Source organism: Canis aureus, chromosome 5 (genome assembly GCF_053574225.1).
Source record: "Canis aureus isolate CA01 chromosome 5, VMU_Caureus_v.1.0, whole genome shotgun sequence".
Taxonomy (NCBI): domain Eukaryota; kingdom Metazoa; phylum Chordata; class Mammalia; order Carnivora; family Canidae; genus Canis; species Canis aureus.
The window spans coordinates 8,105,655-8,120,900 of record NC_135615.1 but is presented as its reverse complement, the minus strand read 5'-3'; the positions used below and the strand labels follow the sequence as shown (position 1 = coordinate 8,120,900).

At 37.7% G+C, this 15,246-nt stretch overlaps 1 protein-coding gene and 1 long non-coding RNA gene across 8 annotated transcripts in view; one reads left to right on the top strand and one right to left on the bottom strand.

The window, feature by feature from the left end:
• LOC144313662 (uncharacterized) overlaps positions 1-11,600 on the top strand; it is an 82,648-nt gene extending 71,048 nt beyond the window's left edge. For both annotated transcript variants that reach the window (XR_013379289.1, XR_013379287.1), the window contains exon 6: positions 11,303-11,600. This is a non-coding gene — a long non-coding RNA (uncharacterized LOC144313662). The remainder of the gene's footprint in view (positions 1-11,302) is intronic.
• The window catches only part of ARHGAP21 (Rho GTPase activating protein 21), a 136,274-nt gene that overhangs the window by 86,278 nt on the left and 34,750 nt on the right, over positions 1-15,246 (bottom strand). The gene's annotated exons all lie outside the window — the stretch shown is intronic.

Sequence of the window (15,246 nt, the reverse complement as noted above, 5' to 3'; positions counted from 1 at the left end):
GCCTTACGACTGATTCCAGAAGCAGGTATGACTGAATCTAGCTGGCATATTTTCTGTGTCCATTTTTTTCTTCTTTAACGGTCCCTGACATTACTTTCTAATTCTGTTACTTAACATATTCATTAAAGTTAATTAAGGGAGGGTGGGGAATGTGACTAAGCTATTGGCCAGAAAGAGGAGGAAAAGGGCTGATGAACCACCACCCAAACTCTGATGTGGTTCACTGATTTTCACTGATGTAGAAAATTCCATTGTGAATATAGCACATCTTACTTATCCATTATCCTATAAATGGAAATAAGACTAATAGAGTTTTTTCTAGTTATTTTGCTATCATAGTAAAAAAAAAAAAAAAGCATCTACGAACATCTCCTCGTTGGAAGGATGATGTCCTTTAAACTACAGTTTCTTTAAAGTATTTACATAGGATTTACCTGCTTTCTTTAAGGCATTTACATTGGTTTATATTCTGTTTAGATGGTTTCTTTTGATATTCATCTGGTATGGGATATGTCTTTATAATTTAATGCCTGAAGATGGCTTGTTAATATAGTAAATTTCAATGTGTAATTCAAAAATCTGGTCTGGACAATGGCCATAAGCAAACACCATCATAGTATATCCCTATCCTCCTACTTCACCAAGAAGAACATATGGTTTAGGAGACTATCTCCCTTTGAACACACAGATTTTGCTCAATATTGCCCCCTCAAAGTTTCTCTCATGCTCCCTTGGTACTATCTTTGGAAATACTTAAAACTCATCTCTCATTAAAAAAAAAAAAAATGGGATCCCTGGGTGGCGCTGCGGTTTGGCGCCTGCCTTTGGCCCAGGGCACGATCCTGGAGACCCGGGATCGAATCCCACATCGGGCTCCCGGTGCATGGAGCCTGCTTCTCTCTCTGCCTGTGTGTCTGCCTCTCTCTCTCTCTGTCTGTGACTTAAATAAATAAATAATAAATAAAATATTAAAAAAAAAAAATATTTATGGCTTCGGTTTTAGAGAAAAAAACAACAAATGAAAAATGTTTTTATAAAGTATTCTGTACACACTGCACACATTGCAGGGCTGTTTTCTAAACAGCTCAAAGCCTAAATTCCATTTTATATAGAGGAAATATTTCAACTTCAAGATACATCATTGGGGGGCTCGGGGGGCTCAGTCAGTTAAGTGTCTGCCTTCAGCTCAGATCTTGATCCCAGAACCCTGCATCAGATGCTCTGCTCAGCGAGGAGTCTGCTTCTCCCTCTCCCTGTGCCCTCCCCCCTGCAAACACCATTCATGCCCACAGGTTTGCTCTCTCTCAAGTAAATAAATAAATAAATACATCATTATATCAAAATTCTTCAAATATTATCTACAATTAAATATGAGAATAAATGATGCTAAATGTTCAAATGTGAGCATTTATGGAGTCTCACCTATGTGTTAAACCATATTTAACTGTTACTACAACTTTGAGCAATATATTAATATATTTACATTTTTTTTAAATGAGGCTCAGAGAAGTAAAGTGACTTACCCACAGTCATAAAACATACAACTCCAACTGTAGAGACCTCTTCTCTAAAAAACAGCTCTTTATCCAAAATGTAAAAGACCCCAATCTGATACTTATATATTCCAGTGAAATTTTGAATTACTTACCTGGGACTATGTTTTTCATATAAAGAATGTTTGCTAAGCCTTAAAATACTCATGACTTCTAAATATTTCAGTTTTCAAAAGTTCATCACCCATTTATTAATAGCAAATAAAACTAGGTACACAGTAAATTAACTCAAGTATTTATTTAATCTAATAAATTTTCCTCCTTATGTTACATGGCATACTTAAATCCATACAGAAGAATCATCTACTATATACTTCAATCATTTTCTTTCTTTTTTTTTTAAAGATTCATTTATTTATTTGAGAGACAGAAAGATCATGTGGGGGTGGAGGGGGTGTGTGCAGAGGGACACAGACTCTCAAGCAGACTTCCTGTTGAGCGCAGAGCATGACGCAGGGCTCAATCTCACAACCCTGGCATCATGACTGAACCAAAATCAAGAATCTGAGGCTTAACCTACTGAGTCACCCAGGTGTCCCTCAAGCCTTAGATAAAGCCTTAGATAATTTAGATTTTACAGAAATCAAAATTCTAATATAAATACCACGAAAAAATTATATTTCACAGAAATTTATCAGTTTGACTGCTGGACACCTTCTGAGCATACTAGGAAGAGATTTATGCCAAATAATGACTGATAACTGGGATGCCAAAATTATTTAAATATGCTTTACATAAACTTAAATATTATTTTTATTTAGCTAAAAGAGCACAGAATTATGTACTTCTCTAACAAACCATATAGAATACTATATTAATCAGTATTAAAATTTCTGCTTAGCTGCATTTTACTTTCCTGTATTTTAATAAATATGGAACTTCATAAAGGCAGGAGAGAGCCAAAGATTGGGAAGAAATAAATTACTTACTAAATGCATACTTAAAAGAATACAGTAGCGGTCAATCACATTTAGCATATATCCAAACAATAAAACAAGAACATTATATCACACAATGTTCACAGTTCAATACCATTTATACAAGGATCATCATTTTGCCCACATCACCAAAGCCTATCTGGCTCTACTGAGAATTTATAATCTATTGCGTTTTAAACATATCTACCAAAATGAAGGAAAACAGTTTTAGTTACATTCTTCATTTGCTGCTATCTTGCCAGAAATTATCTGCTAATCATAAACATCCAATGACAGAATTGATCATTTAGAGCAAGAAACATACCTCTCTCTCTTCCAAATATAGTACTATGCTGCTAGAACTGTCTTCTTAAACATGAAGTCAATCAGTTCTTAAATTCTCATTTCATGAGGTTTTCAAATTATAAAGGAAAGATAATGAATTTCCAAAACACTTTTCTACTAAGGACTTCTGAAGGGAATTACTCTTTACTGTTATGAAGTTTAGTTAAGACTTTTATTAACAATATTCTCTCCAGATAGAGAAAGACACAGAATAAAAGATACTACATGAAAATTGATCAGAAAAAGAAAAACAGAACAAAACAAAAAAAACAGGGGCACCTGGGTGGCTCAGTTGGTTAAGTGTCTGATTCTTGATTTCAGCTCAGGTCATGCTCTTAGGATGGTGAGACAGAGCCCCAGGTTGGGCTCTACGCTGGGCATGGAGACTGCTAAAGAGTCTCTCTCCCTCTCCCTCTGCCTGCCCCCACCAATAAAAATAAAATAAAATAAAAAATAAATAAAATAATAAAATAAAATAATAAATAAAATAAAATAAAATAATAAAATAAAAAATAAAATAAAATAATAAAATAAAATAAAATAAAAAAATAAAATAAAACAACCAACAACATGGTTCTACAGTGTCCTAGAAGATGTAGTCAAATGAAAGTTTCCACACTTCTATCTGGGAATATACAACCTTTTTGCAAACTCACTTGGCAATATTTATCAAGAGACTTAAATTTTATACCTTTTAACCTAATCACTAGCAAAATAATGAGACAAAAAAAAGGAATAATAATAAGAGACAATGGCAAAAATTCATATTTATAAGATATTCACTCAAGGTATTATAACCTCAAATTGGCAATTAAATGTCCAACAATAGTGACAGAAAGGAATAGCTAAAAAAATAGCTAAAAAATAACAAATAAAGAAAGGAATAGCTAAGTAAAATTATGATAACTACTGAAGTCATAATTGTGAAAAATTATTAATGGCACAGGAAATGAATAGCATGCCCAAAATACAATCCTTAGGAAAGCAGTAAAATATAAAAGTCAGAATATGATAAAATTTATTTTAAACACACACAATCTTTGGGATCTAGGGCCAGTTTCCTACTGTTTTTATACAACTCATAGATTTTCTATAATGAACATGCCTGCGAGCACTAATAAATTTTCCCATCAGCCTTTACCGTAGCATGTGCCTTGCTGACAGGCTGTATTCTGAAAATTCCATCTGTGCTGAATGGTCCACTCCCTTGTCAGTGCCAAAGTACCTTGCAGCAGAACTCCCCAGCCACTATACTCCAGTACTGTGAAGCAGTCTCCCAGGCCGTTACAGAGCTTCCTTACTCCAGAACATATCCTACCATGTTGTAGTTACTTGTTTATACAATTGTCTTTTTAATCGGAGCAGCTTCCTAAGGAGACGGTCCACATCTCATTTGTGCCCAACAAAAACCTGACAGAAAGTAAGACATAAAAAACGAACTAATTTTTTAAAAAGATTTTATGTATTTATTCATGAGAGACAGAGAGAGGTGGAGACATAGGCAGAGGGAAAAGCAGGCTCCCCGGGAAGCCCGATGCAGGATTCAATCCCAGGACTTGGGATCACAACCTGAGCCAAAGGCAGATGCTCAACCACTAAGCCACCCAGGTGTCCCTAAAAACAAACTAAATTTAAATGAATTAAATGAATAGAGTTTACATAAAACAAGAATAATATAAAATGATGACTTTAAAATCTTGTGTGCAAGTCCTCCCGTTCACTTTTTTCCCTATATTTCTCAAGTCAGTAAATGTTAATAGTTTTGTTTCATATCAAACAAAGATAGAGAAATACACACAAAACTAGAATATAGATAGCCTATTTTTACACATATTTTCTTATAAAGAAGCTTTATTAACATGAGTTATTTTCAGAAGCTACTTATTTTCTGATATGAATAAAATCTTGTTTACTCTGAATCAGAGAACAGATTTTATTTTTAGGTTAAAAACAATTCTATCCGTACCCTTTGGGCAAGCAGGAATCTCCAATTTAACCTTAAATTTCAGTTCATTTTAGCTACCAATGAATAATGAAGTCCCCTCTGAGGGGTAGAGAAGACATAGATATAGACAGTCAGACAGAAACAGTTGGTTAAGTGTCTGATTCTTGTGAAACATGACTCTAGTGAAACATGATTTCACTATTTGAAGCACTACAACGATCTAGATAGAATGTCAGGGACTCATCTTGTTAAATGTACATACAAATGAATTTTCCAAATCTAAGTTAATTTAGGATTATAATGACATTACATTGGCAACCAATGTTAGTAGTTGACTCAATTTCATTAGACTGAACTATACAGACTATAATTTCACTAAATTTTATGGAGCTAGACTGAAACATAGAGATAATATAATCCAACTTGGTCATTCAGAACATTTCATAAAAGAGAACACTGATTCTCAGAGGGGTTAAGTAACTTGCCAAAAGTTACACAATTATAGGTGACCCAAACTATTCATTAGGGTCCAAACTGAAGTAGATAGAGTAGGTCAGGGAGAGAGTATTGCATCAGACATGAAGCATTCATTTCCTTACTAGCTCTTAATGAATACAGCCTATCATAGTCTGATACTTTCAGGAGTGCAAGGATATCCTGATACATAAGGTAAGATCTGTCCTCCAAGAACCTGTACTCCAATGAATAGAAAGATGGTGTGAAGCTTAAAGGAAGAGGCATAAAAAAGTACTTAGAATTACTGGATCTTAGAAATAGGGTACTTTTTTCTTTCCCTGACATTTGGTTGAAAGGTAGCCTAAAACAGAAGCTCAGGATACAGAGCATCAAATATACAGAACTGCTCTGTTCGGGGGAGAGGGGCAGGGAGAGTTTGTACTGAAACCTGCTCTATTCTACTAGTTCTACAGAAACTCCAATAGTCTGTAAGGAGCTTATAAATCAGAGATCTAGTTCAACTAACTTATTTCATAAATACAGAAACAGGCCCAGAGAGACTCGCCAATGGTGTCATAGCTAAACAGAGCCATAGTTTGGACTAGTTTCCAGTCTTCTAATCCTGGAACTTCTCCACTACACTACAACACTAATAGACTGTTTTAGCAATTTGGGATAACAGCTAATGGATAATAACCTATCTTTCTTTTTCCTTTCATAATTTGTTTATTAAACACATACTATATGTTATGTTCACTAAAGGAAAATTAGAAAATAAAGCTAAGCAAAAAGAAAATAATTCAACTAATCTACCATTCCTCCTCCAGAGAAAATTGATGTCAATACTTTGGTGTATATATTTCCTTCCAGACTTTTTTTTTTTGTAAATATATATAAATACACACTTTAGAAAAATGTCCTTCAAATCTACTTATTTTTATTTAGTAGGTTTTGAATGTCTTTTCATATTAATATATTTATCTGTGCATTGAAGGCTGCATAGTATTTCATCATATGAATAAACCACAATTTATTTGTTCATTCTTCTCTTTTAGGTATGTATATGGACCATTAAACTTTCTTATTCTACTATTGCTATTAGTATTAGTATTATTACTATTATAACTATTTTATAGAAAATCTCTGTGAAAAACCACCAGTAGTTTTTAGGATAAATTTTAAGAATGGATTTGCTACCTCAGTTTTGTTTTTAGTTTTACATACAAAATTTCAAAGTGCTATCTATACAACAGAGAACAAAGTCACAAAAACGCTGACAACATTTGAGCCAGCTGTATCCATATTCTAGTGTACAACAGGTAGTCATCTTCTAATTTTTGCAAAGATGCTATGATGAAAAATGATTCTTGTTTTAACTTTTTGTTTCTTTCATTAGTAGTGAGACTAAACATCTTTGCATATAACATCCTATTCTTAAAGACCTCTAATATAAATAATATGGAAAAAAAATATACGGAGAGTCTCCAGCTCAAGACTGAATTACAAAAGAACATGTCATCATTGGAGTTCAGAACACAGTTCGTGTACGAGATTATAAATGAGGGTTGACAGTAATAGCTTAAAACATGGTTGTAGAAAGCAAAGCAAGATCCCTGGGAACTAGAAGGAGAGCTTAAAATACACAGGAACTCAGAAGCGACCACATAGGGAAACAGACCCCAGATCTTAAAGAGTAAGTAGACAGTAAGTCGCTTCCGGAAAGAGGGCCAAACTGTTTCAGGTTCAGAGCAATCTGAGGACTGGGATGTACCATAACATCAGGTGGAGACATCTAGCTTTGAGTTGCCAGGTCCAGCAAAGGCAAACAAGATGATGTGATCTAACAGCATCCAGAATCCCCTGGGAAAGACAGGGCTCAGAGATGGAGCAACTGGGCTGCCATCCAATTTCTAATGTAGTGATGTACAGTCTGCATATGCCTTTCAAATGCGTCACGATTTCTTGGTCAAACTCAATGGTGGTTTTTTTTTTATTTCAAACACTTAGATACATAATAAAATTCCAAATGCAAGAGGATCTTGTTTTATACTTTGTTCATAAAAAGTTATAATTAAATATTAAGTATTTTATACACACTTTAGAGGCACTGGTGGAGCTTAGTATTAAAGGAACTCTGGGATAAAGCATTTGGAAGGCAATAAATTATTTTAATCATTCCATAATTTATGTCCTATAAATATAACTGGTTTCAACATAACATATTTCTGGAAACTACATTATAAAATGGATTATTTTTAATAGATAATACTTTCACAAAGAAAAAGCCCTTTAATTGGCTAAACACAGAAATGATTTAACAGTATATCAGAAAAGCAAAGATTTAACAATTTAAAGCCTCTAGAACCATTTAAAAATACAAACTGTTAAAATTTTTAAATAGGCATAAACACACCAGCTGCATATTACACAAAGAGAATCTTAAAAGTATTATAAAATACATACAATACTCATAAAAAATACAAATCCAACATATCATAAATTTTACTAAAAATTTATGTTAGAAATAAGATGAGCTTGAAAAACCAAACGGGAATTATATATTTAAAAAGGGGCTTTTTACTTCCCTTACACTCCTTTGCTTTGGTTACAGCACAGGTGTTTATGGTTGCAATGGATGCCACAGGGCGTTTCCTTAAATACTAGCTGCCTGGACCATCTCCCAAATCAATTTCCAGATTTTTATTGATGATGCTGATGCTTTTGTTGCAGAATTAATGCAAATTTTGACTAAATAACTGTAATTTCCAAAGGAAGAAATAAGAGTCTACCTTCTTATAAACTAGTCCTATTTTTTGAAGACTGATTTTCCATTCACTCTGTGTCTGGATCTTCTATCTTTAAAAGCCTTTATATTCAAGTAGATAGTGTCAATGAGCACAATATTTAGTAAGTGGTTCTTAAGGACTTCTGACAAATTGAAGGCCTGATACTGATAATAACTTGCTTTGGTTACTCAAATAGAGACTACTCAAAGAACTGAAAATTGGATGACAGTCCATTCTTATGGATTTTTTTTAACAGTATACTCAAAGAAATTAGGTAACAAGTTCTTAGAGCTAGTGAATCAAAGGTAAAAGATCTGAACAGACACTTCACAAGAGATGGACTCCAAATAGTAAATAAGAAAAGATGCTCAACTTCATTAGGCAAATGAAAGTTTAAATCATGAGATACTACTAAACATACATCAAAATCTCTAAAAAAAATTTTTGTTTTAACTGACAATTATTAGCAAGGATGTAGAGTAACAAGAATTTTCAGATACTGCTGATGGGAGTATAAATTGGCACAATCACTTGAAAAACTGCTTATGGTATCTGTTAAGGTTTGGCCATAAAATGTGTATCCTGTGTCCCAGTAACTTCACTCCTAGATATAGCGGAAATCCACACATATAAAAAACTCTGTTCAAAATGTTCATAGCAGTATTTATTTGTAAAGGCTAAAGACTGGAAAGAAGCCAAATGTCCATCAAATGAGTGAATAAATAAATCGTGGTAGACTCATATGATGAACTACTATAAATAAAATTTTAGGGATCCTGGGTGGCACAGCGGTTTAGCGCCTGCCTTTGGCCCAGGGCACGATCCTGGAGACCCGGGATCAAATCCCACGTCGGGCTCCCGGTGCATGGAGCCTGCTTCTCCGTCTGCCTATGTCTCTGCCTCTCTCTCTCTCTCTCTGTGTGTGACTATCATAAATAAACAAAAATTTAAATAAATAAATAAATAAATAAATAAATAAATAAATAAAATTTTACAAATTTACAGCTAATGCAACAACACAGATGAACTTCAAAGATAATACTGAGTAGGGGTGCCTTGGTGGCTCAGTCAGTTAAGCATCCAATTCTTGATTTAGGCTCAAGTAATGATCTCAGCTAGTGAGATTGAGCCCATGCAGGGCTCCAGGCTGGGCGTGGAGCCTCCTTAAGATTCTCTCTCCCTCTCCCTCTTCCCCTCCCCCTTCTATCCCTACCCCCCACCCACCTACCCACACTCTCTCCTTCTCTAAAAAATATATATAAACCAAATAATAATAATAATAACACTAAGTAAAAAAAAAGCCAAAACAAAAGAGTACACATAATATGATAGCATTCATGAAATTCGAAACAGGCAAACCAAAACATGGTGATTATCTTTAGAGGAGAGAAAAGTGACCCCAAGAGGCATAATAGAGGCTACTGAGGAGCTGATAGGCTATAGCTTGATCTGGTCAATGATCCACAGAAGTGTTCACTCTATAAAATTCATCAAGCTATATATTCATGATTAATGCATGCTGTAATTGCAAGCATCTGTTTAAAATGTTTACATGTTTATGAAAACATAAATCTGATTATGTTACTGTTCCACTAAAAACCCTGGAATAGGCTTCCCATCACACTGGGAAGGAAATCCAAAGCTCATAGACCCTCCATGACCTTGTTTCTGGATATGACTCTGACCTAATTCCTACTTCCTCTCCCCCTCCTCACCAGTTCCTGCCACACAAGTCTCAAACATACCAAGCTCTTTCCCATCTTAGAGGCTTTATCTTTGCAATTCCCTCTACCTGAGTGCTGATAACTATACGACTTGCTTCCTTAATTCCTTCAGGATTCTATCTACACATTATCTATTCAGAGGAGTTATTCTGTTCGGAGGTGCTTTTCTTAACTACCTTATCTCTCTCTCCATCACTCCATTCTGCTTTATTTTTCCTCACAGCACTTATCACAATCTGAAACATGTTTGTTTGATTGACTGATGATTGACTGATTTTCTGTTTCACCCTCCCCCCCCACCATTAAAATGTAAGTCCATAAGAGCAGGGACTTTGTTTTGCTCACACTAGAACAGTACAGGTACAAATAAAAAACTATTGAATGAATAGAAAATGAGTGTTTTCTTTTCCCATAAAGGAAATTTTATATTTTAATTACTTATTTTTGTGTCTATTTGTTTAAATCTGTCTTCCCTACTTGGTTATAATCTCCAAGAATACAGACATACACGCTCAGGATTTTATAGCTAATACCTATCACAGAAGCCAGGTAAAAAGCAGGTACTCAATAAATATTTGTGGAAGCAACAGATATACGTCAATGCAACAGTGAAACTTCATTGTTTTCTAAGCTGGCTACACATTAGGATTACTGTCTGAATTAAGCTCCTTAATTTCAAGGCCCTAAAAAGCAAGCACCATTTCTCCTTCACCACTAGGCATAGGCCCAGAATCATCCATTTAGCAAAGTATTTTGACTGATTAGCATTATTTATGGTAAGCTTAATATAAATTCCCATTCCCTCCTGTGCAGAAAAGAGTTAATCTAGCAGGCCTGGGACTTCATCCTGAAGAGAGGCCTGCTTACTAGGTAGGTCCTGGGTTGTCATCTGAGTATTTGGATTCCAGATGGGGGCTCTCACCATACCGTAACCGATTAAAGTGGCTTACTGTATGTAACCTGTGTGTGCAGACAACACGGTTTATGCCGAACACCTGCTTTCCTTCTGGGAGTCTGGAATTTTGGTCCATGTCAGGCAGGTCATTGTCTCGAATGAGCTTCCCTGGTAGACACTTCATACATAGTGTCACGTTTTGATGCTGGAGGAATTAAGTGTATCGTGTGTGACTCCACTGGATGAGACTCCTGAAGCTTGTATGGTTTTCTCTGAGCTTTGTCCCAGGATGCCTTTTCTTTTGCTGATTTTGTTTTGTGTTCTTGGCTGTTATGAAATCATAGTTTAGTACTGCAACATGCAGAACCCTGTAAGTCCTCTGAGCACATCATCAAACCAAGGGGGTTTGGGGGGATCCCTAACATACTTCCCAGTTCTGAAATGGATTATAATCAATCCCAACAAAAGAAGAAAAAGAACAGTGATCCCCACCTTTTGGAGTTCATGCCTACAGATAATCCGCTCTGCTTGAGTGTCAGCTAGACCTGGTGAATTCTAATAAATGGAATTCACCAAATGTGATGGGATGTCAAGATTAGATTACAAAAGACTTGTGACCTCTGTGTTCCCCACACTTTGTGTCTCTCTTGCTCTTCTCTCTTATTCCTTCTTATGAAATAGGCTGCCATCTTGTGAGCTGCCCTCTGGAGAGGCCCATGTGACCAGAAACCACGGATAGTCTCCAGCCAACAGCCAGCAAAGAACTGAGGCCCTCACAGCTCATGAGAAACTGAATCCCACCAGCAACCACGTGAGTGAGCCTGGAAGCAGATCCTTCTCCAGGCAAGCTCTGAGATGATGTCAGCGCTGGCTGACCCTGAGTGTGGCCTTGTAAGACACTGAGACACTCTGGGCCAGAGGACCCGGTGAAACCACGCCTGGAATTTTAACCAGCAGAAACAGAGATAATAAATGTTGTTGTTCTAAGTCACTGGATTTTGTATGTAATCTGTTTCCCCGCAGTAGATAACTAACATATTCTATTACCTAAAACAACTAAAAATGTAGACAACATACATGAAACAATGGTTTCCAGACACTGGATATCAGATAACAAAGGACCATGACTGCTGGGGAAAAAAAGGAAATAAAATGAGCACTACTGCCCTAACATAGCCCACAGAGTGTCAAAGCCATGGCACACCTGGTGGCCTCCCTAAATTCGAAGAAGCCACGGTGGCCCGTGTTTATAGCAGGGAATAAGACAAAGTAAGTGGCACAGGGAGGGAGCCCTGAACATTTGCCGGGAACTAGTGCTGTGTCCTCTGCACCCAGCCTTCAGCTTAGTACTCATGAGTCTCTATGAGGAAACCAGCCAGGAAAAGAACTGGAGGGACCAATCCCCTCAGCTCACACCAGGATGGGAAGAGTGCCGGTTCCCTCCCGAGAGAGTGGGGAAAACCCTGTAAATCATGGGTACCAGGTAAAATACTCCCAAGTCCTCATCACCAGCCAGGCAAAATTAGCACAAGACTAAAGCTGCTCTGATCCCACTATTAAGGCTTAAAAACAAGACTCCAAAAAAAAAAAAAAAAAAAGGAAAAGAAAAGAGAAAGGATTATATGTCAATGGAGCTACAGGCCAACATGTATGGTTATGGGGAGAGCACAGCTGGGAGTAGTTGTGAGGGGTTTAGATCAATGATGGAATATAAAGCTGGATAATGGTTAAAACGAGGCATTTTACTTGACACAGGATTTAACACTGAAGCAAGGAATAAGACAGGAGAGGTTCGGATACATCATAGGGATGCCTCTAAGAAGCCTGGCAGGCACGATATCCCATATTAAATGAAATACAGATGCCAGAACCGCTGATGGTGACAAAAGGGATGAATATAAGACCGGAGAACTAGGCCTGCTCAATGGGTCTAATGGGTCAGACCGGAAAACCAACCAGCTAACCATGTTCCTTGGGAGGACCCAAGGACCCTGCCTTTACCCAGGCAATTTAGAATGTACTGATGCAGGTGGATCAGCTCCTGTCCCATGCAGGCCATACTGACAGCAGTATCTTCTGTCTACATCTGGGCTTCCTAAGGAGCAATGAGGATGACAGGATCACAGAAGAATAGAGCCCAGGAATCAGCACTTAACTTTTAGAGTCAAGGTGGAGAAATTCAGGACTGAATATCAAAATCAGAATGGCCTCCAGGGGTCCTCCCCCAAAATCTGCAGAGACAGATGATAAAACATGTTGTTCCTGGGAGCCACCTGTCACTGGCTCACACTGGCCCCTGCAGAAGAGGGGAATGATGTCCCAGGGGGGACAGACCTTATTAAAGCACAGATGTGGGACAGCTGAAGCTGTTAGGTGCTGGAAGATGGGGGAAGGGAACCTGCAAAAGGGGTCTGGGGAAAGGGGTAAGGGGCAAGGGGGGTGTGGGACAACAGGGAAAATAAAGGGGAGGATGCCTTTCCACAAGTGGAAAGAAGAGACCCCTTTCTGTTTTCCTACCTTTCTCTGTCTCTCTCCTCACCTTTCCTTCTCCCTCTCCTGTTATTCCCTGTTCAGGCCACATTTTCTCCAGTGCTCCCTAAACAGCCCATCAGTTGGAAGTATGCTTTTTCCACGTTATGAATACAGCTTTATAACTCCCATTTTATCTATTTTTAAAAAATTTTTTTTAGAAAGAGAGAGAATAGGGGGAGGAGGAAAGGCCAAGGAAGAAAGGGACAGAGAATCTTAAGCAGGTTCCATGCTTAGCATGGAGCCCAACACAGGGCTCGATCTGACATCTCTGAGATCATGACCTGAGCCGAAATCAACAGTCAGATCCTTAACTGGCTGAGCCACCCAGGTGCCCGCCCCCCCCCCCATAATTCTCATTTTTAAAAGCTGAAACATTGAACACTATATTCTGGAACCAAGAGTTTTAGAGTATTATGTACTACATTTGGCGGGAAGGGGTAGGGGGGACAAGGGGGATGAAATTCTAAGGTACTCTGTAGACAAAACCAGGAAATTCTACAGCTCCTACATCTGCTTCTGTTTGGATACCCTTGGGAAAAGTAGGTACCACACACTTCAATGCACCTACTGTAAATTTGCATTAAATGATAGACTTTCCCATTCATCACCTAAGCTAAAAGCCACTATGAATGGTACCCTACATAAGCAATGTTCCCCCTCAATCATGAATAAACATGGCATGACACAGGAGTTAAAATTTCATTCCTCAAATATATAGTAGCATATAAGACGTATCCTGCTTTTCTAAAACTCACTTTTTGTTAGAACTGGAAGAAAGAGCCCTGGGATCATCTAATCAGTTTACAGATAACAACACTAAAGTCTGGAGAATTAGCAGAATTGTTCAGAATCACACAACCAAGCAGTGGCGGAGCACACCAAGCACACGCAGGAGCTTCTACTCGTAATCCAAAGCTCCTTCTTTCCACTGGACGATCCAACTTCTCAAGCAAATGGTTTCCCCCCCAAAGATGGGGATTCAAAAGCTAGCATTTTCAGTACTTTCCTCCTTGTACCAAATCCAACCATCATCAAAAAGCCAAAACAGAGGAGTCTACCATTCCATTCATCCACACACCATTTAGTCTGTCCTTTACAAATCTGCTTCAGAGAGTTCCATTTTGTCTTTCTTATTAATTCAAACCTGAGTCGCCTCATCAACCAGAGCTCCCAGGCCAGAACATCTAGGCCAGGCATGGGCATAGCAGAGTCTGCGGCTGAGCCCTCTAGTTACTGATCCAGAGGCAGCTGGCTCCACGTGAACCGTCGGCTTGAACTACCTAGTTAAGCTAACTGCTTTCGATTCCAAATGAACCACTTTTCAGCTCCCAAGCAATCACACATATTGTTACATGACATTAATGATGCTACTTTTTAAAACTTTATTTCAACATCAAGCTCTGCTCAGGCAGCTCGGTTTATAATCACATTGCTTATATAACACAGTCACCAACTCAGAGTATATTCATACATGTACCTACATATTAGCGATGCTAAAGGCTCAGTATCGGAAACAAGGGAAGAGCCAAGAGTGACTCATCAACTAACCCACTATAGAAGGCACCAAAAACTCACAGCCACAGTAGTTATTGCAAAACCTAGTTCTCCCTTCTTCTGTTTTCTTACCTGTCTTACCCTGCTCTCTCCAGCCTTTTATCTCTACCTCCGTACTGTGTATCTGTCATTCCAGACATTCCTAACCCTTTCCTCTCCTCTCCCTGCTCCTTAGTCTTTCTTCAGTCCACTTCTGTCTACTACTCCTGAAACCGGCCATCAACTGAAAAAAAAAAAAATATATATATATATATATATATGATTTTTGTCATTTACTCTACATTCTTAATACAGCTTGCCAATTACCAATTTTGAGAGCTGATGCACGAATACTACATTATATCCACAGTAAAGAGGCGGTACGGTGTGGGTGTTAAGAGCAAGGGTTCCAGAGTCTGACTAACTGGGGTGCATCCTGCTCTGCAGCTTAATTGTGTGTGGCCCTGGGCAAGTGACCTAGCCTCCCTCCCCTTCGCCTCACCTCATATTTCATCTGTTTCCTGTAAAGTGGGAGCATGAAAATCATATCATCTCAACAG